Here is a 27214-nt window from a genome sequence, read left to right on the forward strand (position 1 = left end):
TGAAAAAAGTTTCTGCCTGTCTCCATATTATTCTATAGGCCCTGTTAAAGTTTAACCAAAACATCAGCAAAAAGCATTTACTAATGCCTTATGTTTTTATTAGCATTGTTGCTGTTTTTTTTTTTTAATGTTTTAGGCGCAAAGTGATTGTAAACCCTTGATTTTTGTTGAGATAACGAACATGTCATAAATGAGAAGGTTCTCTTCAGGGGTCCCCCACCAGCACTCTTGGCAAAAAGTTTGAGATCTCAGGGAACCACTGAAATAGTTTTCAGATCTACGGCTCATGGAACATCAGTGTGATAAGCGAGCTGTTGATATAACACCTTTTTTTTTTTTTAAGAAATAGCATTAAATAATAGAATAAATACTATAATATACTTATTTCATGTGAAACTTAGGCTTGCTTTTTTCTGCACAGATTCACAATTCTGGGTCCAACTGAAGATAAGCACACACAAATGTTATCTTCAACTGAAATTAGATAGGGATGTGACCAGGACAGAGCACAGGGGGGTCACCAGGGTAGAGCACAGAGGGATCACCAGGGCAGAGTGCAGGGGTGTCACCAGGACAGGGCACAGGGGGGTCGCCAGGACAGAGCACAAGGGGGTCACCAGGGTAGAGCACAGGGAGTCATCGGGGCAGAGTGCAGAGGGGTAAGCGGGACAGAGCACAGGGGGGTCACCAGGACAGAGCACAAGGGGGTCACCAGGGTAGAGCACAGGGGGGTCATCGGGGCAGAGTGCAGAGGGGTAACCGGGACAGAGCACAGGGGGGTCACCAGGACAGAGCACAAGGGGGTCACCAGGGTAGAGCACAGGGGGGTCATCGGGGCAGAGTGCAGAGGGGTCACCGGGACAGAGCACAGGGGGGTCACCAGGACAGAGCACCGGAGGTCACCAGGATAGAGCACAGGGGGGTCAACAAAGCAGAGTGCTGGGGGTTCACCTGGTCAGAGCATGGGGGGAGGGCGTCACCAGGTCAGAGCACGGGGGTCACCTAGGCAGAACACAAGTAGTCTGTACAACTGTTTATTTTTCTCCACATGCAGAGCTGTGCAGGGAAGCTGCTGTTACATACCTTTTCTGGTGTGCTGATCCCCACCAGCCCTCCTCTCTTCTATCCCAGGTGATATCACATACAAGCCACTGCAATGGACAGAAGTGAAGGGTCGAACAGCAAAGTACAATAAAGTATGTTTCCCTGTACTGCTCCTTAGATCCACATATAGTACCAATTAATAAGCTGGAACAAATTCAACAGCCATCTACTGTCACTGATGAGGCAAAGGGGTTGATTTACTAAAGAGGAAAAGACTGTGCATTTTGCTCCAGAGCAGAAAATATAATAACTTCCATCATCCAATCATGTGCAATAATTGTTTATTTTACTTGGGTATTCTTTGCAAAGTGAAGCCTTACCTCATTTACTAAGCTCTGGGGCAACTGCAGTCTTTTTCCCTTTAGTAAATCAACCACAAAATGTTTCTCCCATACACCGCACATGCTCCATTTTTATTAACCTCCAGAGTAAATGCAGACTTAACTAACACATGGAGTTCAGGTCAGCAACCAATGTACCTCATTGGCAAATGTACAAAGAGACATTACATTTTTGCATAATGACCTGTGCGTTATAGCCTGCATCTGCATTGGAGATAGCTAAAGGCTGTATGTAGAGAAGAAAATGTATGTTTCATTAGCTGGGCAGGGAAGCTGTATCTGCCATCTTTAAATAGCAGCTTCATCTTTTAGGTGCAGTGGCTACAGATTGTTTAGCTTTTATACATATTATATATTTATAAAAAACTATTAATATTCTTTTTGTCCAAAATTGTTATGAAAATACTGTTTCACATGAAAGATCAGGTGGATGTTTGTAACAGAACATTAGGTGACTTTTCTAACCGCTCTGCCAGCAAATGAGTTTACGTTTCCTTTGATTTACAAAGGGCCTTTAGATTTTTTGAGCTTTGGCGCCTGCAGCATTCGGTGCATTGTCTTTTGATTCATAATCCATTAAAAGTTTCAAAGAATGTACTGATGATTTTATCTTGGATCTGTAAATGATTTATGTTTTGTTGTTAAAGAATTTTTTTTTCCAAAAAAAAACAAAAAACAACTTTCTTTACCTTTTGTAAATGGCAGTCTACATCAGCCATTCTTAACCAGGTTCCTCTCAAGGTTGCAGGGGTTCCTAAAAGCAGTAGTAAATCTGAAAACAAAAATGTGATATATTGCAGCTTACCAATCCTTAAATCTGGTTGCTGTTTTTTTTTTTTGTTAGGCTTTTTTTCCCAATTTATTTTAAGCTGGTGATCTGGCCAGTAAAACACTTCCTATCCTAGGGTGTCTCCACTATAGATGTAGGCGCAATAGAGACACTTTTGGAGAGCAGCATTGTCAGTCTACAGGCAGGGTAGTGTTAAGATTAGCAGATTTAGATTGACTTGACTAATAAATTAAAAATAAACTCCAGTTAACAGTTTTTAAGCTGTTACAGCAACAGATTTTTTTCCTTACGGAAAGTTTTAGATACTGTACATGAATAAAATATGACAATTGTAAGCACCCCTGTTAGCATTAAAGTAGAACCATAGGCAAAACTTTGTTTTAATTTTGGATAGAGTAAGGGAAGGTTATAACACCAGTAAGGTTTATTTTTGCCATATTTGTCCCATTGGGGAGATTTACCTTCAGCTCCTGTCTCATAGCCAAACAGGAAGGGAGAGGAAATCTCCGAAAATTAAGAGAATCTCTTGGGGACCCCAGGCCGCCAGAACTAGTATCCCCATTGGAATATTTCAATATCCCAAAATTTGGGGTTTTCTTTTACTTTCAGTTTCAATGATAATGGTAAACAGGACAAATAGGGAGGGTAAATGGGGCACAGACAGCAATGAAAACTGACAGATGTTTTAATCCATCTCCTCTCTGTCCAAATAAATAAAAATAAAAGTTGCCTTTAGCTATATTTTTAATTGTTTGTCTCAACCCTCTAACTTTCTCTGGACAGTTTGGCCTGTTATAGAAAGTCGAAAGATAACAGACTCAACTGGCATAACCACTAGGTCAAAATAAAGTGAAAAAAGCCTAAATAAAGAAAGCAGATGCAGCCACCACATCTGAGAATTGGTAAACTTCAATATATTACTTTTTGTTTTTAGGTTTAGTACTGCTTTATGGCCCGTACACACGATCCGAATATACGAAAATGGTCGTCCGAGGAAGGATCATACGATTTTCGGATCGTGTGTACACTACTTTCGACAGCCGATCACGACCGTTCATCCGATCTTATTTGATTGGGCATGCACGAAAATTTTCCTCGTATGATTGCAAATCGTACGATGTTCGGTTAGTCAGTATAGTTGTCGCCCGAAAATTCAATACAAATACATTACAACACATGACATCACTTCCGATTTTTTTTTCTGTCGTATGAGAATTTTCATGACTTTATTTAGCTATTCAATTTCTACTTGCGACTATTAAGCGAAATCGGTCGTACGATCAGTCGTACGATATTCGGATCGTGTGTATGGACCATTAAAGTGAGAGCAGTGGCAGACTGATGGTAACTACAATTTTCACTGCCTTGGTTTTTTTGTCTTTTAAAACTCTTTACAGCCTACTGATCACATAGAATGCAAGCTGTTGATATACTTTTGAGTTGTAATAATGTTTGTTTCTTATTTTGTCTTCTTTGCTTGCTCCTTTCATAAGCTGCTTATGCACCTCCATTCAACCTCTGGTGCCTACAATAAGACTGACAGCATTGTAGCAGTGTAGCTGTGATTGGCTTACAGTACACAACCTCTTAATGAAATACTTATTCCCCTACAGGGGACTCTGGGATTATAATGAAAGGATGGAGGTCAAGTTATACCAGCAGTATTTAAAAATATATATAATGTTTATGAATGCCTATTTGGACAGCATGTTTTTATTTTATTGTGGATTTCTGTTTTAATTTACAATTTATGTGTATGTGAATCTATGTACCTAATAGTTTCTTTTAGTTTTGGAAAGAGCGTGGAAAGTTAGGACCTGTGTCAAATTTGCGTTGCTAACTGTGTCCCTGCTGAGGAATTTACCTTTTCTAATTGCCATGGTGGTCATTGTCATTAGGAAAGAAAGTAATGGGAAATCCAGGATTTACCTGGAACAGGAGGTGAAGGGAATTATTTTTCTAGTCTCTAGCTGGGTATACACTAAGACTACACAAGAGAGTTACCAAACCAATATAAATATGGCAACGGAAAAAAAAAAAAGTAGTTCAGTTAGTATCAAATCAGACAGGGTCTTGCATTACATAGTTGATGGTAGATCCAAAGAAATGTACGCAATCAGGTTATTTAGTCTATGGTCAGCTTAAAGCTAAATTCCAGTAATTCAGACACTTTGTAAAATTTGCAGGCATACTATGATTTAGGTCAAAAGAGGTGCATCTGACATCTGGAGCTTCCAAAGAAAACAGAGGAAAGACATGGTGGTTGATTTACTAAAGGCAAATAGACTCTGCACTTTGCAAAGGGTGATGGAAGTCAGCATAGCTTCTGCTCATGTACCAAGCTGTGGAGCAACTGCACTCTATAAAGTGCCCAATGTATTTGCCTTTAGTAAATCAACCCCACTGTGTTGTCACACACACCATCTCTGCCTGCTCCTCCCCTCTGCTGCCCATTCATAGAAGCCTTTGTATTTTGTGAATGAGTTTACATAATTCAAAGGCTTCTGTGATTAGGCAGGAGAAAAGGAGAAATGGGCACAGCAGCTGCATTGAATCCACAGTTGAAGTTGCTGAGACCAGAAGGTCCAGCATCGGAGCTCCGAAACTATAGTGATAGCTATCTTTCCAGATCTCCATAAAACTGTCAGATGTAAATTAAAAAGATAAGTCCAGGAGGTGACATGCACCTCATTCAAGCGGAGTTTTACTAAAAAAAAAAATTTTAGATGTCAGCAGCTGCAAATACTGCAGCTGCTGACTTTTAAAATAAGGACACTTACCTGTCCCGGGGTCCAGCGATGTCGGAACCCGAGACCGAGCCGTCCCTCGATCCTCGGGTGCAGCCGCCGCCATTCTCACTGAGGGAATCAGGAAGTGAAGCGTTGCGGCTTCACTGCCCAGTTCCCTACTGCGCATGCGCGAGTCGCGCTGCGCGTCTACACTGGTCCCCGTTGTGTTGTGGGAACTGTGTATTTCCGACAACACAATGGGGGTGGGCGGGGAGTCTGCGGCTAGCTGCGGCTAGCTATACCCGGAAGTGGGTGCAGATACCTGTATTATACAGGTATCTGCACCCCCCTCCCCCCTGAAAGGTGCCAATTGTGACACCGGAGGGGGGGAGGAATCCGATGAGCGGAAGTTCCACTTTAGGGTGGAACTCCGCTTTCAGTTCAACTCATAGTATGCCTGCACATTTATCAAAGTGGCTGAATTCCTGGAGTTCAGCTTTAAGTTAGGATTCCCCCTTCTTTAGAGAAAATGTAACACTTCTTGTTGTACCTCTGGTACAGGAAGTGATATTTTTCCAGCAAGACACAGGAGGAAAAATATCTGAGAGTTTTCAACCATTCCCTAAAAAAAAGAAAAAAAATATTTTTTACTTTAGAAACACTTTATTATTAATTTGAAATGAGACATCATTTGGTAGACTATAGGCCAGGGGCCTCAAACTGGCGGTCCTCCAACTGTTGCGAAACTACACGTCCCATGAGGCATTGGAAGGATGACAGTTACAAGCATGACTCCCACAGGCAGAGGCATGATGGGACTTGTAGTTTTGCAACAGCTGGAGGACCGCCAGTTTGAGACCCCTGCTATAGGCTGCATATATTATGTTCTTCTTGGGCCGTTGAGGTTTTGGGACAAGCAGATGAAATCATGGGACAGTGGCTATTTAGTTAAGGTTGTCATTTACATGATGTGTATTATAAGTACATAAAAAAAAAATCAGTTTTTCCCTCCAGAGTTCAAAGTGAAATTGGCATTGCTTAACATGATTACTGTAGGATGGCCATTGTATTAAATGATTGATGAGTGCATTACTTTAAACATATCATTAGAATTATTGAAAAGAAACTTTTGAATTAATCAAATTCCAAATGATTAGCAATAAGGATGCAGACTGTTCCATTTCTTCTGTTTGAAAACTATTTATTTTTACACTTTCCTAAAGCCATTTTCAATATGTTGTTCCATATGCTCCTTACTTTAGGATTTTAAGCTGTAACCATAATGTGGCTTTTGCAGCCTTCAATAGCTGTGTTCATTATATAAAATTGCATACTTAAGCATGCAATTGTCCATAAGTATTATATTAGTACAGCACATTCCACATGACCATTTATACAGGGAAAAGTAATGTGAACCGTGTTTTATGTCAAACGCATTTTCAGCCGATCTTCATCATAGCGATGGGCTGAAATACTTCAGGGGGGATCTTTTACCTAGAAAAGAGTACTAAGACATGCAACAATTCATGTTTCGATGTTAATTCATAATAATACATGCCTTCAGGGTGTTGCCATGCATTTTCCCCAACTGCCTGGAACAGCGTACAACTTCTATTCAGCTGATAAGCTGTAAAATTGTCAGATATTTAAATAAAAGGAAGCATAACTGCTGGTTCCCTACTACTGATTGCTCAGCATGAACTAATACATAGAATAGATTTTTTTTTCTGCCTGCTCAAAAGTGCACTAAACATGGCTTACATGTAGCTTAGTTTTTTTAAGAGCAATGTGCTGTATGTTTAGATCTAGGCAAATCTTTTTTATACTACTGGTACTGTGGGCAAAACGACTTACCTGAATTCAATGTGATATCAGCATTTTGCTGTTCCTCTACAGCAGTGGTTCTCAACTCCAGTCCTCAGGACCCACCAACAGGCCAGGTTTGCAAGATAGCTGAAATACATCACAGGTGATATCACTTGCTGCTCAGTGATTGCAGTATTCTAGTCTGCATCTCTCCAAGGTAATACTTAAAATCTGGCCTGTTGGTGGGTCACGAGGACTGGAGTTGAGAACCACTGCTCTACAGCATGGCTCAGAATGAGAGAGGGAGAAGCAGTACAAGGACAATGCTAATAAGAGGAGAAAGCAAAGTGACTGAGATAAGCTAATCTTTTATCTGTTCAGGGGTCCCTGAAAGTTATAAAAAGTATTAAAAATATTTAATATTAAAAATAAAAATTAGAGTAGACCTAGCATGCGATTGTATTTTATTTCATTTATTATGCTAAGTAATGTGTTCACATAACACAGGTTATTCTTTTTTGTATACTCTCCCCCCCCACCCCCCCGAAAATACCCACTTTTGCTTTTCTTTCCTGAAGAACAGAGCCAAATTTGTCCCAGAATGCCAAGGGTCAGCATCTACTTCCTACCTGAGATGCCGATACTTGTATAGGAATCAAACTGGCCTCCATCTCTTCCACCCATTACATACCTCAGAACTTAATCTGTATGCCAAATTTTATTATTGAATAGAGAGAAACTGCTGCGCCAACCCAATACATCAAGCTGCCAACACCACCAATTAGACTAATTGTGTAAGTAAATATAAAAAGAAAAAGTGTAGCGCTGTATTATATCAATGTGAACATTATGTGTGAAACACCCGTGTATATATCTATACTCAGTCCTGCTGATAACGCAGAAATAACTAAATAAAATAATTATAATAACACCATATATGCAGAAATCTGGTAGTATGGAGAATCATTTGCAACAACCTGCTATATGATAAACATTAATACAAATTGTGTGTTCACAGTAAAATAATCCCAGAACCTCAAACAAAAACAAACATGTGCAATAAAAATTGGGGTGGGATTAGATAGCAAGTCTCTGGGGTATTGAACAGTTCATTCAATCAGACGGATGTGTCCTGGAGCATTGATAGGAATCTCACAGTGGTATCTATTCGTATCCCTAGTAGACTCTTCAAATACTCAACAAGGCAGAAAGTAATGTAAAATGCCCTTACCAGACGTGGTGGACTCACAGGCAGTTGGCGGTGAGTCGTATAGGCTTGCACCGTTTGAACGGTAAGGTTACAGCTGTCCTTGATCCCTGATGGAGGGTCCTAGATGGGTCCCCGATCCTGAACAGTACCATGGATTCCTCTTCCGATGATCACTGGAAACACCTTCCACCATCACCGAGATTCCAACACCGGGGAACACCTTCCACCATTACCGAGATTCCAACACCTGGGAACACCTTCCACCATCACCGAGATTCCAACACCTGGGAACACCTTCCACCATCACCGAGATTACAACACCTGGGAATACCTTCCACCATCACCGAGATTCCAACACCTGGGAACACCTTCCACCATCACCGAGATTACAACACCTGGGAATACCTTCCACCATCACCGAGATTCCAACACCTGGGAACACCTTCACCAGGCAGTACTTTCTGCCTTGCTGAGTATTCGAAGAGTCTACTGGGGATACGAATAGATACCACTGTGAGATTCCTATCAATGCTCCAGGACACATCCGTCTGATTGAATGAACTGTTCAATACCCCAGAGACTTGCTATCTAATCCCACCCCAATTTTTATTGCACATGTTTGTTTTTAAGAAAGGTGTAGAAATTGCGCCAACTCCTAGATGTGAATAAAGCAGCCGACACAGCAATATGACCGTTGCACATGAAAATTAAAAATAAAAAAGTGTGGCGCTAGTGAGTGGTGGAACTCCTGTTGCTAAACAGGTGAAAATAGTTGTTGGAGAGGAGTGAAAACACTTTAAGTGTCAGTTAGTGAAGTGAAAGCTAGTTATTATGTAAAGCATCAAAAGGAAAAAATGAAAATGAAAACTTGTATAAGTATAGTAGTGGGATACTCAGTGATAACCTGTAGGTTAAATGGGAGAAAATCAAGCACTTGACACCTTATTCCAGAGGAAAAAAACAAAGCAAATATAAATCAATGCAAGATATCTCAATAAGTGGTTTAACACAACTAATATTCAATGGAAATGGGGGCCAAGATGGAGGACATCAAAATCCCTAAGAGAGGACAGACATAGGTGGAAACTCAAAAGTCTCTCAAATGACAAGATGGGACAATCCCATTCAGTCCCACAAACAACAGGGTGTCAACCGTCTTCTCAAGAGGTAATTCAAGGTTATTTAAGAGGGGTCCTGATAAATACGCTGAATCTTGACTCATGTGGATGATTCCCACCAGGAGAAAGGAAAAGCAAAAGGATGCCCTTACCAGATCAGGTGGACTCACAGGCCGTGGCGGTGAGTCAAACGAGCATATACCGTCAGACGGTGTAAGATGAAGGCTTGTGGGAAGACTCGTGGAACATCTTGTCAGCAGTCCTCAACTGAAGAACCAACTTGGAGATCGAGGTCCCCAGGGTGCGGTTTCGGTCGCCAGATGACCGTTTGCTCAGAGGTCCATCATATGTGCAAATAAGCAAGAAAGAGAGAGAAACCTCCACATAGTGTAAATCCTTAATTTGCAAAAAAGCATAAGAGCACTTTATTTGAGAAGTGTACTCCAAAAAGAATTTTTACAAACGGGGGGCAGTAAAAACTCGGCTCAATATAAAAAAACGGCATAAAAGAAGGTATAAAAACAGCGCAGTGGATAGTGGTGGGGTATAATCATAAGGACCCGACGCGTTTCGCCTCCAAAGGCTTCTGCTGGGGTATGAGTAAGCCCCCCACACAACTGCGCTTTATATAGTAAAACATAAATGGAATGTAACAGCTGATCGGCGCTGTTACACGGGACGACTTCCGGGTTCGGCAGCGTCATCCATGACACAGCGGTCACATGATGTTTTGTGGCCAATCATATCCACGGGGAGATGGTAATGAACCAAGCCTCACTCCTGATCCTCAATAAGCAGAGCGTCAGTCCCATTCGTTCTAATAGTCATGTGATGATCATATGATGTGGCAGTGACGATGGGACGCTCTGAATCTGTGTGTCAGAGGGAACAGGAAACAGAGGCCAAACAAATTAGGGCGTGGAACGCAAACACAGCGGCGATCCACGCTGCAGATGTCTAATTCTAATGTAATAGTGCGGTCCCGGTCCCGGAAGTCCTCCCAACACAACACCATATACAAATATAGACATATGTGAACGGTACACATTATATGTATATTCACTAAACATTCTTGATGTATAGACCCGCAAAATGCACGGGCGATATGTGAAAAATTATAAAAAGCCTAAAAAATTGGAACCTATAAAGATGAAAGAAAGCAAACAACAGAGATTCATAAAAGGATCTATGAAAGGAGTGACATATATATTTAGTACTAAATGCACGTGTGGTGTGGTTAGATTAGAGTATTACTAAATGTAATTCAGTAGGATTGAGGTATTATTAAATGGAGTCAAGAGTTAGAAAGTTACAGAAACGCAATGTTCTGTATATGAATGATAACTATTAGGAATGTCCATTCAGCTCTGCAAAAGTGGGTGCTCATTAGGGACCCTGCAGGAAATTGAGGTACATAGCATGAGAAAAAAAATATATTGCTCAAAATAAGGTAACGAAAGTCCAGCGACATAAATGGATCTAAATGGTGTTTTTGTTTGAGGTTCTGGGATTATTTTACTGTGAACACACAATTTGTATTAATGTTTATCATATAGCAGGTTGTTGCAAATGATTCTCCATACCACCAGATTTCTGCATATATGTTGTTATTATAATTATTTTATTTAGTTATTTCTGCGTTATCAGCAGGACTGAGTATAGATATATACACGGATGTTTCACACATAATGTTCACATTGATATAATACAGCGCTACACTTTTTCTTTTTAAATTTTATTATTATAAATACTGAATCTGTGTGCCAAACTTTTTATGATGTAAATACTGCTATCAATTAGTTGGCCATTTCCTCCCAGGTACAGGTCCCATATTCAATACATACCAATGGCAATTTTATTAAAAACACCATTGATGATAAAGCTAAATTAAAATACCAATACCAATGTGATGTCATGCCATTTAGTGGTCAAATTTAAAATTCCTTGTTTCAAATTAGATCCTCTCCAGTGTTTCACTACTTTATCAATACCAAAAAAAAAGACCAAACTGCTGGGATGCCTATTGTGAGCTATTCTGAAATGGTTTGAGACACTATGCTTTCGAAAACGACTGAATATTGTTAATATACTTATTTATACTGACAAAGGGCCACAAGGGCACTCCAGTACATAGGTAACGTGTACTTTCACACAAATCAATATTATACTGTTTATTAGTATAGTAATACGACAAACTTTCATCGGACTTTCTAATGACCGGTCTTGTCTACACACGATCACACCAAAGTCTGACGGATTCGTACATGATGACGTACGACCGGGCTAAAATAAGGAAATTTATAGCCAGTAGCCAATAGCTGCCCTAGCGTCATTTTTTGTCCGTCGGACTAGCATACAGACGAACGGATTTTTCGACCGGACTCGAGTCCATCCGAAAGATTTGAAGCAAGTTCCAAATCTAAAGTCCATCAGAAAAGTCCGCTGCAGGTCCGATGAAGCCCACACATGGTCGGATTGTCTGCCGGACTCGGTCCGTCGGACCAGTCCGGTCAAAAAGTCCGCTCGTGTATGCGCAGCATTAGATTGGAAGTCGATCTTTTTTTCCTTGTTTTTAATTGTCCTGCACAGAAGACATCTCTTATAGAAACCTGTTCTGTCCAAAAATGTGACCATATTTTAGGGTGATCATGGATATTATGAATGATTTCAGTATAAACTTTGATTTGACTAGAATTATTTGTCCTAATATGGAGTCCTTCAATAATATAGGCTAATTAGACATGTGCAGAATGAAAAATTGCGGTTAGTTTCATTTTGATTTGTTATTTACATAAATTTGTTTAGTTGAATTTGTTTAATCATTTTAATTTGTTTTCGGAATTCCTTTCGTTTATTCAAATTTGAATTGATTCAAATTTTTCAAATTACATTCAAATTAAATTCAAATTTGAATTAAATTACATTCAAATTTGAATCAAATTACATTCTAAATCAAATTTATTCTACTTGAAATTTGAATTTTGGAAGATGGTTATATTCTCTTCTATTCTATAGTTTTTTTCTATTCTATTCTTTTATTTTCTATTCTCTTCTCTTCTATTATATTCTATTCTTTTTCTATTCTATTTGAATTCAAATTTATTCTATTTGAAATTGGAATTTTGGAAAACGGTTATATCGTTATAGTCTTTCTATGCTATTCTTTTCTATTGCTTATTCAATTATCTTCTATTCCTTTCTATTCTATTCTATTCTATTCTTTTCTATTCTATTTGAATTAAAATTTATTCTAATCGAAATTTGAATTTCGGAAGATGGTTATATTCTTTCTATTCTATTGTTTTTTTCTATTCTATTCTTTTCTATACCAGTCAGTTCTATTATTTTATTTTTTATTATATTCTAATCTATTCTTTTCTATTATATTCAAATTCGAATTTATTATATTCAAATTTTGGGAAATGGTTACATTCTTTCTATTCTATTCATTTTCTATCCTATTCTTTTCTAGTCTATTCTTTTTTTGTTCTATTCTAATTCAAATTTATTCTATTTGAAATTTGAATTTCAGAAGACGGTTATATTCTTTCTATTTTATTCTATTCTATTCCTTTGTTTTCTATTCTATTTGATTTTGTTCTTTGGTTTTCTATTCTATTTTGTTCTGTTTTACTCTATTCCTTTATTTTCTATTTTACCTCTTTTTTTCCTATTCTATTTACTTCTATTCTTTTATTTGCTATTCTGTTCTGTTTTACTCATTTTTTTCTATTCTTTTATTTTATTTTCTATTCTATTCTTTTCTATTTTATTCTATTATATTATTTTCTATTCTATTCATTCATGTTCTATTCTATTTTATTCTCTTCGAAAATTTGAATTCGATTCTAAAACAATTGTAATTTGAATTTGATTTGAAAACTATTCAAATTCAATTCAAAAACTTTTCAAATTCGAATTTCATCCTAAATTTTGATTCATTATTTCAGATTCATTTAAATTAGTTACTATTTTAATTAGTAAATTCGGATATGTCCGAATTTCCAAATAACAAAAAATTTGTCTAAATTTCCATTGGAACTAAAGGAACCACATATGTCTAACATTTTCTCAATTTGTTTGTGTTGCCTATTAAACCCTGTAATAAATGGTGTATTCAAAAGTATGGGTATCCCTCACTTTATTCATTAATAACTGCTCCTATTCTGATTCTTGACCATCCTCTTTGTATCCTGCAGTGATTGTTTGTTATATCCCTTACTCACAAATCTATTCACAAATATTTTAGTTTGAGCCTCATATTCCGACTCTAGGTCACAGTTGCATCTAATTCTCCTCAAATGCCCTATGGGTATGCCATTAATCCACTTAGGGTGGTGGCAACTATTGGTAGGGATGTACCCATTTCTGTCTGTCTCTTTGAAATACACTTTGGTGTGTAATTTCCCTTAAATGTATATGTTTTTCATGCATATGAGGTCAGTTATTATAAGTCTCCTCCTGTTTCCATTTGTTAAAAAAAAAATATGCTACACTTGGAGCAAATTTGATGCCCATGGCAACTCCTTTTATCTGATTATAAAATTGATTTTGATACCAGAAAAAATTGTTTTCCATCACCATTTGTAATACGTCCACAATGAGCTCTCTTGTTTTTTGGGGTTTTTTTTTTCATTTTTTTAAATGAGACGGTTCCCTTAGGGACAATTTTACTGCCTCCAACCCATCTTCTTGCCTAATATTGAAGAACAGAAAGACAATATCTATTGTTGCTGGAATGCATCTATCATTAACCTGTAAGTGGCCCTTTTAATTGAGAAATCGCATCTCATTACTTAAATTGAAAATCCCCTCATCTAAAATTCTCTTTTTCTTTTTCTTTGTTCACCCCTACATCCTCTTTTCCTGTACCTTTCCAGTTTCTGTAATTTCTAGGAGAATCCCTGTCAATCTCGTATGGTTCCTTCCACTCTCTCCATTCCCCCCCAACTGTAATGTGTGGGGTATCTCCCTCTAACGTTTCCTCAATATCAACCCCTTATGGGCCAGGTGCAAAAACTGTTCCTGTCCAGAGTTCTTCTATTACGTGCCCCTCTGGATATATCCCTCAGTGGTAAGTCTTGATCCTGGGTCGGTATCCTAAAATTGCGGTTGCCTGGGTGCCTTCTATTAAAACCTGTCTGTTCTTGGTGATGCTGTTGATTATTGTAACCTGTTTTCCGTTCCGTTTGTATCCTTACTTGTTGCCACTCATTTCCACGGGTTCTATCAATAATTGTTCTTTTTTTTCCTGCATAACTAGCTTCCTCTCAACTAAAGATTCTTTGGAGGCTAGGACTTTCTTATCCTTCTGACATTTATATACTTTGTGGTCTCTATAGTCTTTCATGCCCCTTTGATACTTTAAAAAAAAATATTTCTAGTGTACAAATCTAATTTATTTAAGAATTCCTGTAACTGTTTAGATCTTTCCTTGTACTCTGTTGTATCCTTGAATGGTACCATTTTTTCTTTTAATTGAGAGATTTTTGAATCAATCATTGCTAGTTTTGTTATTCTCTTCTATGTTATTGCATCCAATAACGTCCTTTGGCATTGATTGAAAATAAACGGTACCATTTATCCATTAACTCTTTGTCACCTAATCCATCATTTGGATTAACATCCCATCTGAGTCTCCTGGGGGGTCATATTATTTTCCACGTTTTTTTCAAGAGTAACAATGTCCCACCAGGTTCTAACTTGTTTATTCATTACATGTCTTAGCTGGTTAAAACCATGCTCTATGTCAATGTTATGTTCCTCCACATTATTATTTCTATTTTGTATGAAGTTGAATTCATCCATAGCTGCAGGTGGGAAACCCTTAAATAGCTAAGAGTAGTGACAGCCAAAATTACAATCAAAAACACCTGCACTATGTGTTAAATACAATTTGAGCTCCAAAATAGTCTGTTGTTTTGCTCCATAAAAATATCTACGTGCAATCAGCTGTTGCTGCAAAACGTGTAATGTTTAATACACTGTAGTGACCAAATCATAAATTCAAAAAAGAACAGGACTATTATTATTGCTGTAAACTGTGTCCCCTAAGTGGTGCTCACTCACCAACAGGTACTGGCCCCTTTTTTATCATAAGCAGGTCAATAAATGTCAGTATTCAACTTCTTTTCACTAATAGACCCTGCTCTCCTTCACTAGTGTGGCCTGCAGAGACCTTACAGGAACAGGTTAACTCTGTTTTCACATGTGATATCATATAGAAAACAGACAAGGGAAACCATCATAGCACAACATATTTATTTATATAAAATGTAATGGCCAGCCGATACCTTTATAGGAAATGCCGCTGCTCCATGCCACTATGGGCATGGAGCAGTGTGTGCTCCACATGGCGAAACTGACGTCACAATCAGAAGTCCCGCCTTTACACATTTCACCACATCTAGGACATCATCAGGAAGCAAATCGGTCACCATTTCTTCCACCAATTATATACCTTGAAAATTAATTATCTGTATGTAGAATTGTAATAATATAAATACCAAATCTGCGTGCCAACATTTTTATTATGTAAATACTGCTAATAATCAGTCGGTCACCTTGTGCCATATACTGTACAAGTCCTATATTCAATACATACCAGGTGCAATATAATTAAAAAACAACGTCAATGAAAAGACAAAAGTAAAATGCCAAATGACCTGGAAGGCTGAACGTCTTTTATTCAGCTCTATTGAGGAAAACTCTCACTGCCTTTTCATTTTATAAAAAATTTTTTCTCCATTTAAAATATTTTTGCTTTAGTAACGTTATTCAAGATTTGGAGGAATGCTGCTTGAGTACATTTCTTCCTAGCAGCTATCCAGATCAACATATCCTCAGGAACAGACTGCACATTAAAGAAAATTGCCAAATTACTCATTAAAAATCTGAATCTTAAAAACCCCCACCAAATTACACGTTAAAAAATGTCAAAATGCGTGTTATAAACCACGCCAAAATGCACATTAGGAAAACCACCAAAACACCTGTTAAAAAACTGCCAAATTCACGTTTAAAAAAAAAAACACCAAAATGTATATACTGTAAAAGAAAGCACCAAAATGTGCATTGTGGAAAAATACATGTTAAAAAGCACCAAAATATGCATCTAAAAATGCACCAAAATATGTATTCAAAAAGTGTCAAAATATTGAATTAAAAAACATTCAAAAATTTGCGCTAAAAACAAACTAAAATGTGTGTTAAAAAATGCCAAATGGGCTTCATAAACCCGCCACAATGTACATTAAAAACTGCAAAAACGCATGTAAAAAAAAGAGTATAAAGCTCAATGCCTGAAAAGATGCTGGAGCTCGTTTGGTGCTTTTAACACACACTGAGCAGTCTGTTCAAGTGAATGGGCTGCCCTATGCCTGGCGTGAGCGAAAAGTGCAGAAAACATGTAACACGCAAGTGGAAACGCCCGTTTGCGCTACATGTAGAGTGAATGCAGCCTGAAGAAGAAAGTCTTTAAAATCACCTCCCTCCTCACACTACAGCAGCATCTCTACTTTCTCCGTGCTTAACCCTACTTCTGGGCTGGAGAAGAAGGGACAGAAATATTTCATGCAGATCGTCAGTGAGATGCTGAGATCTCAACTTCATAAACTGGCTGTTTATGTAAAAATCATTGACAGCTTTGATTCAAAAAGATAAGATAATATAAGATAAGATAAGGGAAGGGGAGAGAAGAACATCTCCGCTCCTCATCTCAGCTTCATACACTGCTTAGCATGTTAGATTAGCTGTGATAGTCATCTCAATTTCATAAATTTACACCTTAGTGTGGATCCTATCTGCGCTCTCCTTCCTCTACTATCTGCAAAGGTCACTTCTGACAGTGACAGTTTTTCCAGACACCTGGCAATCCTTAGTGATGCCCCTGACTCCAGCAAGTGATTGACAATATCAGATGTTCATGTTTTCCGGCGAACTGTGAAGGGGTAAGCATCCTTCCTCTCCACTCAGGTCCCAGCTTATACTCAGCTCTGTGCTATGTCATGTGCAGTATGTGACATCAGATCCCTCCTCCTGAAAGCGGAGAAATATCATCCAAACTGTGTACTTTGGAAAGTTGTGGAGGAATAGAGGGCTGCAGATGAATGTAGGAGGATTTATTTCATCACTGTGTATCACTTGAGGCTAGCCACTTCAGTGCATATGTGACGGTTTATTAACACTTTAAAATAAAGTGATGTATAAAGCTAGGATTACATACATACAATCCATATTGCTCACCTATCCATTTATTTCATTTATTTTTATGTGGCATATAAAATTAAAGTGATGCCAAAATATCACAGTAAATTTGGGACTGTTGGGGTTAAGCTACAATTTCTGTTATTCAGCTTTGTAGTTCAATTTACTTGAAATGTGTTCATATTTTATGTTCCAGCGTAATTATGTTTCAATTATTTTAAATAACCATTTCAAAACAAATGCCTTCAGTACAAAGAACCATTATTGAACCAAAGGATTTGTACCATTAAAGTGTCCTTGAGAATGATCCGATATTAAAAAACATAAAACCAATTTATCTTTGCTCAAGCTAGTTACTATGACAAATAATGTTTCAACACTGCTTTTCAATCCTAAGGCCTCATGCACACAGAACTTAAAAAAGCCACTTACACAGGCGTTCAACTGTTTTTTTTTTATGTAGCCATCATTGGCGGCCAGTCCATAAGGGACGCCCCCCCCCTAGTTTGCACACGGGGTGTCAAACTAATGCCTTTCTATGAGGTCTGTCCTTTTTATTTCAAGCACATGATTAAAGCCTGAGGCTCTAATTGACTTGAAAAAGGTTGTGCTCTGTGCCCCGAACCCTCCCAGTTGTGATACTAGCGAATAAATATTCACAACCGGTTTCCAGCTTTTCCTCCCGGCAAATCAGGACAGGAGGCGGATCTAAAGAAGACCGGGTTAGCCGGCAGGAGAAGCTGGGGAAGCTGCGGCGCTGTGACCACTGGAGGGGTGAGTGCGGACCTGGGAGGGTTTGTTTGCTGTCCCCCAGCCACTGGTAGCCATGCACACATAAACATTTACAGGCATATTGCAAGAGGAGTATTTACAGGCAGAAAAAAAATGCCCCAAAGGCACCTACTGAAAGGAGCATTCGAGCAGACAAAATCGCACATAAATGCGTGCGTAAATGTATTCCAAAGTTTAGAATAAATTACTATTCTGACCATTAGAATGCATTTACACTCAAACGCCCTGCATGTGTAAGCTTGCATCCATATTGTACCTTTTAAGTCGTTCTACCTGTCAAATTCTGGCAGAAAATATGCTGTTTATTTTTATAAACGTGTGTGCATGAGGCCCAAAAAGTACATGCAAACGTATTTTAATATGATAGTGTATTTTCTATTAAGAAACTATGAACAGATTCCATTATCTGCTTATTGTTCTTGATACATTTTATAGTGTAATATTTATTTTTTAGTTGAAAGCTATAGAAAGAATGATTATTTGCTAAATGACAGGAAACTAATTTTGAAATGCAGCAAGTACTGTCTAGAACCTAAAACTGAACTGAATTGGGGCATACATACTTACTCCAGAAATTTCTGTCCATGCCTGCCTTTCTCCTAGTTCTTTCCTATGTATGGGGTCGTACTTATGGCAGACAAAGCCATCCATAGGGGTACGACCCAATCATGCACCAATATAACCTAATATTGTGTACAGGTGGAATTGGTGGGGTGACTCTTTTGGTCTGTGGCATGGCTGCTGTTTTTACTCTTTGTAGAGAATGCTTTTAGTAAGATTAGATCTCACAACGACTTATGGTGAATGATCTGCTGTCAGAAATGAGTATAATTTACCATTAATTGCTATTTTGCTGGACTGCTTTCACTTATTGCATTGTCCTTATGTGGAACTTTTTTTTTTTTTTTTTTAAACCAAGAGTTTTTATTAAACAAAAGTGCATACATGTATTGTAAGGCATACATATGTTTGCATTTACAGAGTGCAATGTGATAGTATAGCTCATAATCATGGTAGTTCTTTATAAATCTATCTATAGTTGTTTTTATCATCAAGTGTAGCATGTAGAAACAAAATATCTAATACAAAGGGTTAATGCAGATGTAGTAAAGATATATATCATTTATGAGCAGGTTTCTGAGTCTTGTACCCAGCGATCCCATATTCTATTAAACTTATCTGGGCAACCTCTATTGATATATAGAAACCTCTTGTAAGGGAGAGTTACATTTATGTCCGCCATCCACTCCTTAATCTCCAGGGGTGTTGATCGCATCCACCTCCTAGCTATAATTTTCCTTCCAGAGAAGAGAGTCTCTTGGAGGAATATTTTGGTGAATTTGTCAGAGGGGTCAGGAAATATTCCAAGCAAACATTGTTTCGGGTCCAGCGTTACTGGGGAACCCATGTTGTCATGTAGAAAGGTTACAAGGTTAAAGGTGTAGTATGTATATTTGAGATAACCTGTCTGAAAGTTTGGGCGACACTTCTTTACAGGATTACATCACCTCTTCCCATTCCTCATTTTCCATTGGTCCCACATCCCCCTCCCACCGTGGTTTAAGATTGTACTCAACTTTGGCAGACACTGGTGCATTAAGCATGTTGTAAAAACAAGAGATCAATTTTTTGGGATCTGTGTCTTTTATAACTGCTATAATGGGATTAGGTGTGGGTTGTGGGGGGATTGTAAAAATTGTGATTGAGTTGCATGTCTCAATTGGAGAAATCTGTAGAACATACGGTCATGCAGTGCAAATTTCCGCTTGAGGTGTTAAAGTCTTTGATAGTCCTGTTTGATAAAATGTGGTGTAAATAAAATATACCCTGTCTAATCCAGAGCCCCGGATTTTGAATATGTTGAAACTCCTGAAGATCCTTGTTATACCACAGGGGAGTATAGTCATTGTGTAAAGGGATGTCTAGTTTGCCAGTAGCAAGTTCCCAGATACGTCTGTAGTGGTACAGTGAAGACTTCTTGTCCCCACTTCCCTCCGAGGTCTTTGTGCCCATGGTGATAGCATAGATCGGATCCGTGGTTTGTTGTGCCCATCGTAGACACGACAGGAGTAAGAATCTTTCGCTGTCCGTTTTATCTATGTGAAAAAGCTGTGACAATTGGGATGCGATGTAGTAATGGTTGAAGTCTGGAAGTGCCGTGCCCCCCCATATCTTTTGGGTTTTTAAGGGCCTGCCATGTTAACTTGTGCCTACTGTTTCCCCAAACAAAGGGTTTGAGAAGGGCCTCGAGTGACTTAAAATGTTTTAAGGGTATTTACGTCGGGGTGTGCCAAAGAATGTAAAGTATTTTGGGTAGTAATACCATCTTAATAAGATTAATACGGCCCCATATTCCCAAAGGTAGGCGAGTCCATACTTGAATTTTGGCTTTGATGAGGGATAATATTGGTTTAATGTTTAATGTTATGTAATCCGTTGGGGTTCTGGAGGTATACACCCCTAGGTATTTAATCCTGTCTACTCTTTGTAGTGGCATATTAGCGTGAATTTCTGTAGGCGGAAAATTGTCAATTGGCAAGATTTGGGATTTCTCCCAATTAGTCTTGAGTCCGGAGAATTTCCCAAATTGTTCGATAGTCTGAAGGGCATTATGAAGCGAGTGTCCGGGATCAGCTAGGTATAATAATGTATCATCAGCATACATGCTAATTTATTCAGTGAGGGGCCCGAGTTTCAATCCTACGATCTCTGGGTCAGCCCGAATAGATATGGCAAGTGGCTCCGCAGCCAAAGCATAGAGTAGTGGGGAGAGTGGGCAGCCCTGTCTCGTGCCTCTACCGAGGTCAAACTTCTGAGACGGCCAACCATTCGCCACCACCATAGCTGTGGGGTTTTGGTACAATAACCTAACCCATTTAATAAAGTTGGGACCAAAGCCATACCCCTCCAGACATCCCCAAAGATATTTCCATTCTACCGAATCAAATGCTTTGGCCGTGTCACCACCACCCTTGAACCAACATTTTCGTGTATAGCTTGTAGGTTGATGAATAATTTTCGAAGGTTAAATGAAGTGTTGCGGCCAGGCATAAATCCAGATTGGTCTGGATGTATGAGAGAGAGTATGACCTGATTTAGGCGAATGGAAAGCGTCTTGGCTAAGATTTTGATATCTACTTGTAATAATGAAATGGGACGATATGACTCCGGGTAGCCTGGGTCCTTGCCCGGTTTAGGTATTAGGACTATTGTGGCTTCTCTCATGGATGGTGGCAAAGAGAGAGATTGAAACATCTCATTATAGAGGGCCAATAATTTGGGGGTGATCACTTCACTATATTGAGAATAAAATTCTATAGGTAAACCATCTGAGCCGGAAGATTTGGATCTGGCAAAGCTAGAGATTGCAGTCTCTATTTCTTCCACAGTGAGAGGGCCTCAAGAAGGCTAACCTGGCCATCTGTAAGTTGAGGGAATACGACTGTCCAAAAAGAGATCCATAACGGAGGACTCTTCTTGCACTGTGGATGTATACAGGTCCCTAAAGAATTCTCCAAACCTGGATGACACTGTAGGGGGGTCTGAAATTTTTTGTCCGTCTGGGCCTTGGAGTGAAATAACCACTGGAGGTTTATTTTCACTATGAACCAGAAGATAAGAGAGGAGTTTGCCAGCCCTTTCTCCCTGCTCATAGTGTTTTTGTTTAGCAAAAAATAGTTTTTGCCTAGATTTCTCATACTGTACTTGATTTACCACCCTAGTCTGTAATTTAAGGACGGAAGCATTGGTCGGAGAAGGGTCATCTGCATATATTTGTTCTATAGACGTAAGTTCTGACACCGCCTTGTCATAAGTTTCTGACGAGTCTGCTTTTATCTTATTAATATGAGTGATTAGGGAGGCTCGGACATGTAGTTTGAATGATTCCCATACCACCAAGGGAGAGGCAGAACCCACGTTCTCTGTAAAAAACCTACCCCACTCGGTAGCAAGGTCATCAAACGCCATGTCCGTGGTGGTTTATCAAAAGGGAAACTCAATGTAATCCAGTATGGGGCATGGTCTGAAAGAAGTCTGGGACCAAACGTTGTTTCTAAGAGGCGTGGAGCGAGTCTTTGAGATATAAGTATAAAGTCAATACAAGATATGGTATTGTGTGATGGTGAGAAACATGAGTAAGCTCGTTTGTGTGGAAATCTGTGTCTCCAGGTATCTATTAGATGGAGAGGGGAAAGAACCTGGTGTCCCCTGTGTTACCTGTGCTGGGTGTTGAAGGTCTAATGCCCCGTACACACGGTCGGATTTTCCGAAGGAAAATGTGTGATAGGACCTTGTTGTCGGAAATTCCGACCGTGTGTAGGCTCCATCACACATTTTCCATCGGATTTTCCGACACACAAAGTTTGAGAGCAGGATATAAAATTTTCCGACAACAAAATCCATTGTCGGAAATTCCGATGGTGTGTACACAAATCCGACGGACAAAGTGCCATGCATGCTCAGAATAAATAAAGAGATGAAAGCTATTGGCCACTGCCCCGTTTATAGTCCCGACGTACGTGTTTTACGTCACCGCGTTCAGAACGATCGGATTTTCCGACAACTTTGTGTGACCATGTGTATGCAAGACAAGTTTGAGCCAACATCCGTCGGAAAAAATCCTAGGATTTTGTTGTCGGAATGTCCGAACAAAGTCCGACCGTGTGTACGGGGCATAAGTCTGTCTAATTCCTCATTAAGTGTGTTATTGAAGTCACCCATCCACAAGGCCTGAGCTGTAGGATGCCGGGCCATAAATGAAATACCTTCTAGAATTACTGGAACGGAAAATGGAGGAGGGACATAAAAGGCCATAATTAGGAAGGATTCTCCATGTATCTTGGAGGATATAAATACATATCTACCCCGTGGATCTGTTTGTAATTCACACAGCTCGAAATGCACTGATTTTGCAGTAAGGACTGACACTCCTCTGGAATGAGGTGTATCCACCGAGTGGAATGCCCATCCCACCCATGGGCTTCGGAGTGTCATTTGGAGTCTGCCTTCCACATGTGTTTCAACCAGTGTGATCACATCTGCTCTCTGTTTCTTAAGGAATGCGAGGGTCACCGTACGTTTGACCTTGTCCCGCAATCCCCTCACATTCCAAGTAAGAAACTTCAGTGATGCCGTTGACATTGTTGCCCATAATAACATAATTTATACCTGCGGAAACTTCTATATCCCTGCAAACGAAACATAATAAGCACTCCATGCACAGAAATTAAGTGTGGTGTAATCCAGTAACCATATAAAGAACACTTTAGTGACATTAAACACATTGGCACTTTATGTATATAGATGATATTTTGCACTTTTAAGTTGAACAGTTTCCCCTCAACAAAACTTTTGTGGCAGTCCCAGAAAAAACGGCATTTGTTGAAAAAGGAAAAAAAGAAAAAGAAAAAAGGTAAAGTAAGAGGAACCACCGCAAATTGGTAGTATAACAGACCAGCCGTGAATAAAGGACATCTGCCTGTGTGACAATGAGAACTCCGATGTTGGTCTGGTCAATGGTGAGTGTGGGTATGTAGTGGTTCCAACCGCTTAAGCCGTCCTTTCCAGAAGTGCATGGGGGCAAGTCACGCTGCACTTTACACGTTGCCAGTAGGATTACAGCAGTCCGAGGCTCCTGCTACTGTTGTAGCTGGTAGGGTTTTGAGTATACCCCAATAGGGGCGTCATAGGAGGAGATACACAGCATTCTATCCAGAATGTTGTCCCACGGTTCTAGTATGAGTCATGTCCCAAGAAGAGAGAGCATCTGTTACTAGTTAGTTGGCCTCTGTGGTCTGTTCTGTCTAATCCACAATGGTCATACAAGAGACTGCATCTTTTGTCAGACCAGACTGAACCCAGGGCCATCACTCTCTGGTCTTCCTTCCACGCTTCCTTCCACACTGTGGCTCTGGTGGTGGAGTTGTGGCAGCAGGAGGAGGAGGGGCCAACTCACTCAGGTGGGTATTGGGTGTTAGTTCCCCACTCACCCCCTTACTTAGGACTTTATAAAGCAGGTCCTCACATAGCTCGCGTTGACCCTCCTGCATGCCCTGCAGTTTTGTGGCAGCCATGCAGGCAAAGGCCTCTTCAGGAGTGGGTCGGGCTCTGAGGGACGCAGAAGCCTCCTGAATGAGCCTGAGCGCTGAATCCTGCATGTGAGTCGCCTTCCTGGGTCTTTTGTATGGAAGGCGGAGGGGAGGAACCTGCGATTCTGTCAGGCTGCGACTGGTCCCAGGCTTCTCCTGGCTGACACTTAGCCCCGCCTCCTCCTGGCTGCCACATTCCACAGCCTCCTCCTGGCTGCCACATTCCAGAGCTGCTCCTGGCTGAGGTCTTCCTGTGTATGAAGAAGGGACATAGTTTTAGTTTTGTATTAATCAATCACACACAATTTTCATCTCATGACTGTTGCAAATTGAATGTTAACAAATATAACAGACTATCATTCTAAGCCCAGCATATTTCATTCTTGTCCCAATTTTTTGTGCCCACTACTGTCTATTGATATATAAAACACTTTTTTCAATCAGCAATTAGTGATCAATAATAACATCTAGGAAACATCATTTATTTATTGACAAGAAATCTGTAGAAGAATGCTATACCTGACTCAAGCTGGGCTCCTCCACTTCTTCCTGGCTGGAAGGCCCAGGTTGGACATCGGAAGCCTCAGCTGGGGTGGAAGGAAGAGTGGAAGGAAGAGTGGAGAGGGATTCCCTGACTTCAGTGTGGTCTGACAGAAATCGCAGTCTCTCATAGTACCAGAGCCTGGGGACATAAACGTCATCTGCTGCAGCTCCGGATCTCTAGGAATCCGTGACCTTCTTGCGCTCCCTTAGATAAGTGCTCCTCAGGCTACCAATTTTGGTTTTTAAATAGGGGATGATTGCTGTGGGGATCACCGGCGTCACCAGCTCCAGCAGTTTCTCCAGCTGCCTGCCTCTTTTGTTTATTATTATAATGAGGATGTCTCACCTGCCACGGACAGGACAGCTCCCTGTATTTGTCTATGAACAGGGGGAGGAAATTGTAGTCGTTGAAGTCATCCATTTTCTCTGCAAGACACAACACAAGACAAACCCTAATGTCAGGCCAAACTCTCCTAATCTTGTTACAATATAGGCCTCAATTTAGAAGCGGTATAGGCCCAAGTTTAGATCTTACCTTTGTTTTCACGATCGGCGCCTCCGATACTCCTTCCTCCACTCACAGATCGTACGTATTACGCACGCGTGTTACGCTTTATAGACACTGCGCATGCGTGTAACTCTGCCCGCCCCTGACGTACTTTCTAGTCTATTCCCCGCCCCTTTTCGTTCGGCGCAGTGGGGGAAGAGCACATGGCGGAGACACAGCAGGTGCGTGCTAATTATAGCAGCGAGGAGGAGGAAGAGGAAAGCCCAGATCCGGAAACGTCTGGATCAAGAAGGAGAAGATTTAAGGCCTCAAATATGTCCTTTGAGGAGATGTTGGAGATGGTCGACATCCTGAAGAAGGCCGACTATGATGGAAAGTATGGACCTTACCCCAACCCCAGTATCAGAAAGGCCAAGATCATGGCGAAAGTGGTCAAAAGTCTGCACCGGAATTTCGGGGTACGACAATCGAAAGATCAGCTCAGGAAACGGTGGTCGGACCTGAAATTAAGAGAACGCGATCAGTACAGAAAGATCCAGAGAGTGCTGCCAAAAAGTAAGTAGTTGTCCAGTGTTCCTATTCTTTTTGTGTTTCTTACGTTCGTGCTGCTCCATGTGCTTTTAGGAACTGTTGTACAGTTTAAAATGGCAACTTTCATGTTCATGGGCACATTATTCGTTCGTATCAAACATTTTTCTTTCGGCCTATAAAACACCATTGTTTTTGCCATATGCATTTGACCACATTTTTTAGGGCCTACTTGTATGAAACTAATTTGGTTGTGTAGATGTGTTTGTTACTAGAATGAAATGCAAACTAGATTCTGTGTAAGGAGAGGACACTCAGCAGCAGTTTACACATCTGGACGCTGGAGCACTAGTGTGGGACACAAGAACACCCTTTTTATTAGGGGGCCTACACAGGTGCTCCAGTGTATACTATAGGGGGGTCTCCATCTGTGAAGCTTGTACAAGACAGGTAAAGTATTGAAGCTTGACAAAGGACAATAAAAATTCTACATCTTGGAACTCAGCCAAAATAGACAATTGTACCCCACTTCCAAGCAATGTTTCATATTTATAGTTCTGCTATCTGTGTGCCAAGTATACCTTTTTTGTTTCACATAGGGGAGAAAAGACTCGGAGGACACCCCACATCCGAGGAGACCAGAGACCCCCCAACTCTGGAAGAAGGGGAAATACCCCAAACACAAGAAGAGCAGGAGGAGGAAGACGTGGTGGAACTAGTCACCACAACAGGTGAGTGTCTGCAACCACAGGCTCAGGTAAGAGATGGATGCCGCCATATTTATAATACATGTTTTTTTTTTGTTTCTCTCTTTTTAGGTGATCGTGATGTTGTGGATCCAGATCCTTTCACCTCGGAAAGTGCCCAGATCCTGATCGGGGAGATCATGGGGTGTAATGTTGCCTTGGAAAACATCACGAAAAACATCAATGATGTTATTAAAAAAAATAAGAACATCATTGATGTTTTAGGGCGAGTTTAAAACCCCTCCAAAGCCCTTTCTGTTATGGTGTACTACAATTTTTTTTTTTTCCAGAATTGGAGAAAAGCCAAATTTTGAGGCTGCACACAGTGTGCCAACATGTGCTATCTGCCATAACGGGAGATCAATGGACGCGTTTTGGTTGTGCAACCCCTTCCTCAATAATAAAGTAGCTGTGAGGAAGGGGTTGCACCCCCAAAACATGTCCCTTGATCCCCCGTGATGGCAGCTAGCACATGTTGACATTCGTAAATTGGTGGGCATCTTCAAAATGTGGCTTTTCCTGGGGTGACTTCACCCCATCTGAACACAATATCAAACACAGTTCCTAAATATTCATGTCTGATATTGCCTTCAAGTTCTACCAAATGTGAACTTTGTAAGTTCAAGATTTGTGTCTTTCTTGTTGTTTTGAAACATGCCTGTTTTATCTTAAATGGACATTTCTACTTTTTCTAATGCCACCCCA

The 27214-nt window shown here is 40.0% G+C and overlaps 1 protein-coding gene across 4 annotated transcripts in view; it reads left to right on the forward strand.

Annotated features, from left to right (window-relative positions):
* Nucleotides 1–27214, forward strand: part of RARB (retinoic acid receptor beta) — a 1235115-nt gene that overhangs the window by 398186 nt on the left and 809715 nt on the right. The window lies entirely within an intron of this gene.

The sequence above is a fragment of the Aquarana catesbeiana genome, linkage group LG05 (genome assembly GCF_042186555.1).
Source record: "Aquarana catesbeiana isolate 2022-GZ linkage group LG05, ASM4218655v1, whole genome shotgun sequence".
NCBI classification, from domain to species: domain Eukaryota; kingdom Metazoa; phylum Chordata; class Amphibia; order Anura; family Ranidae; genus Aquarana; species Aquarana catesbeiana.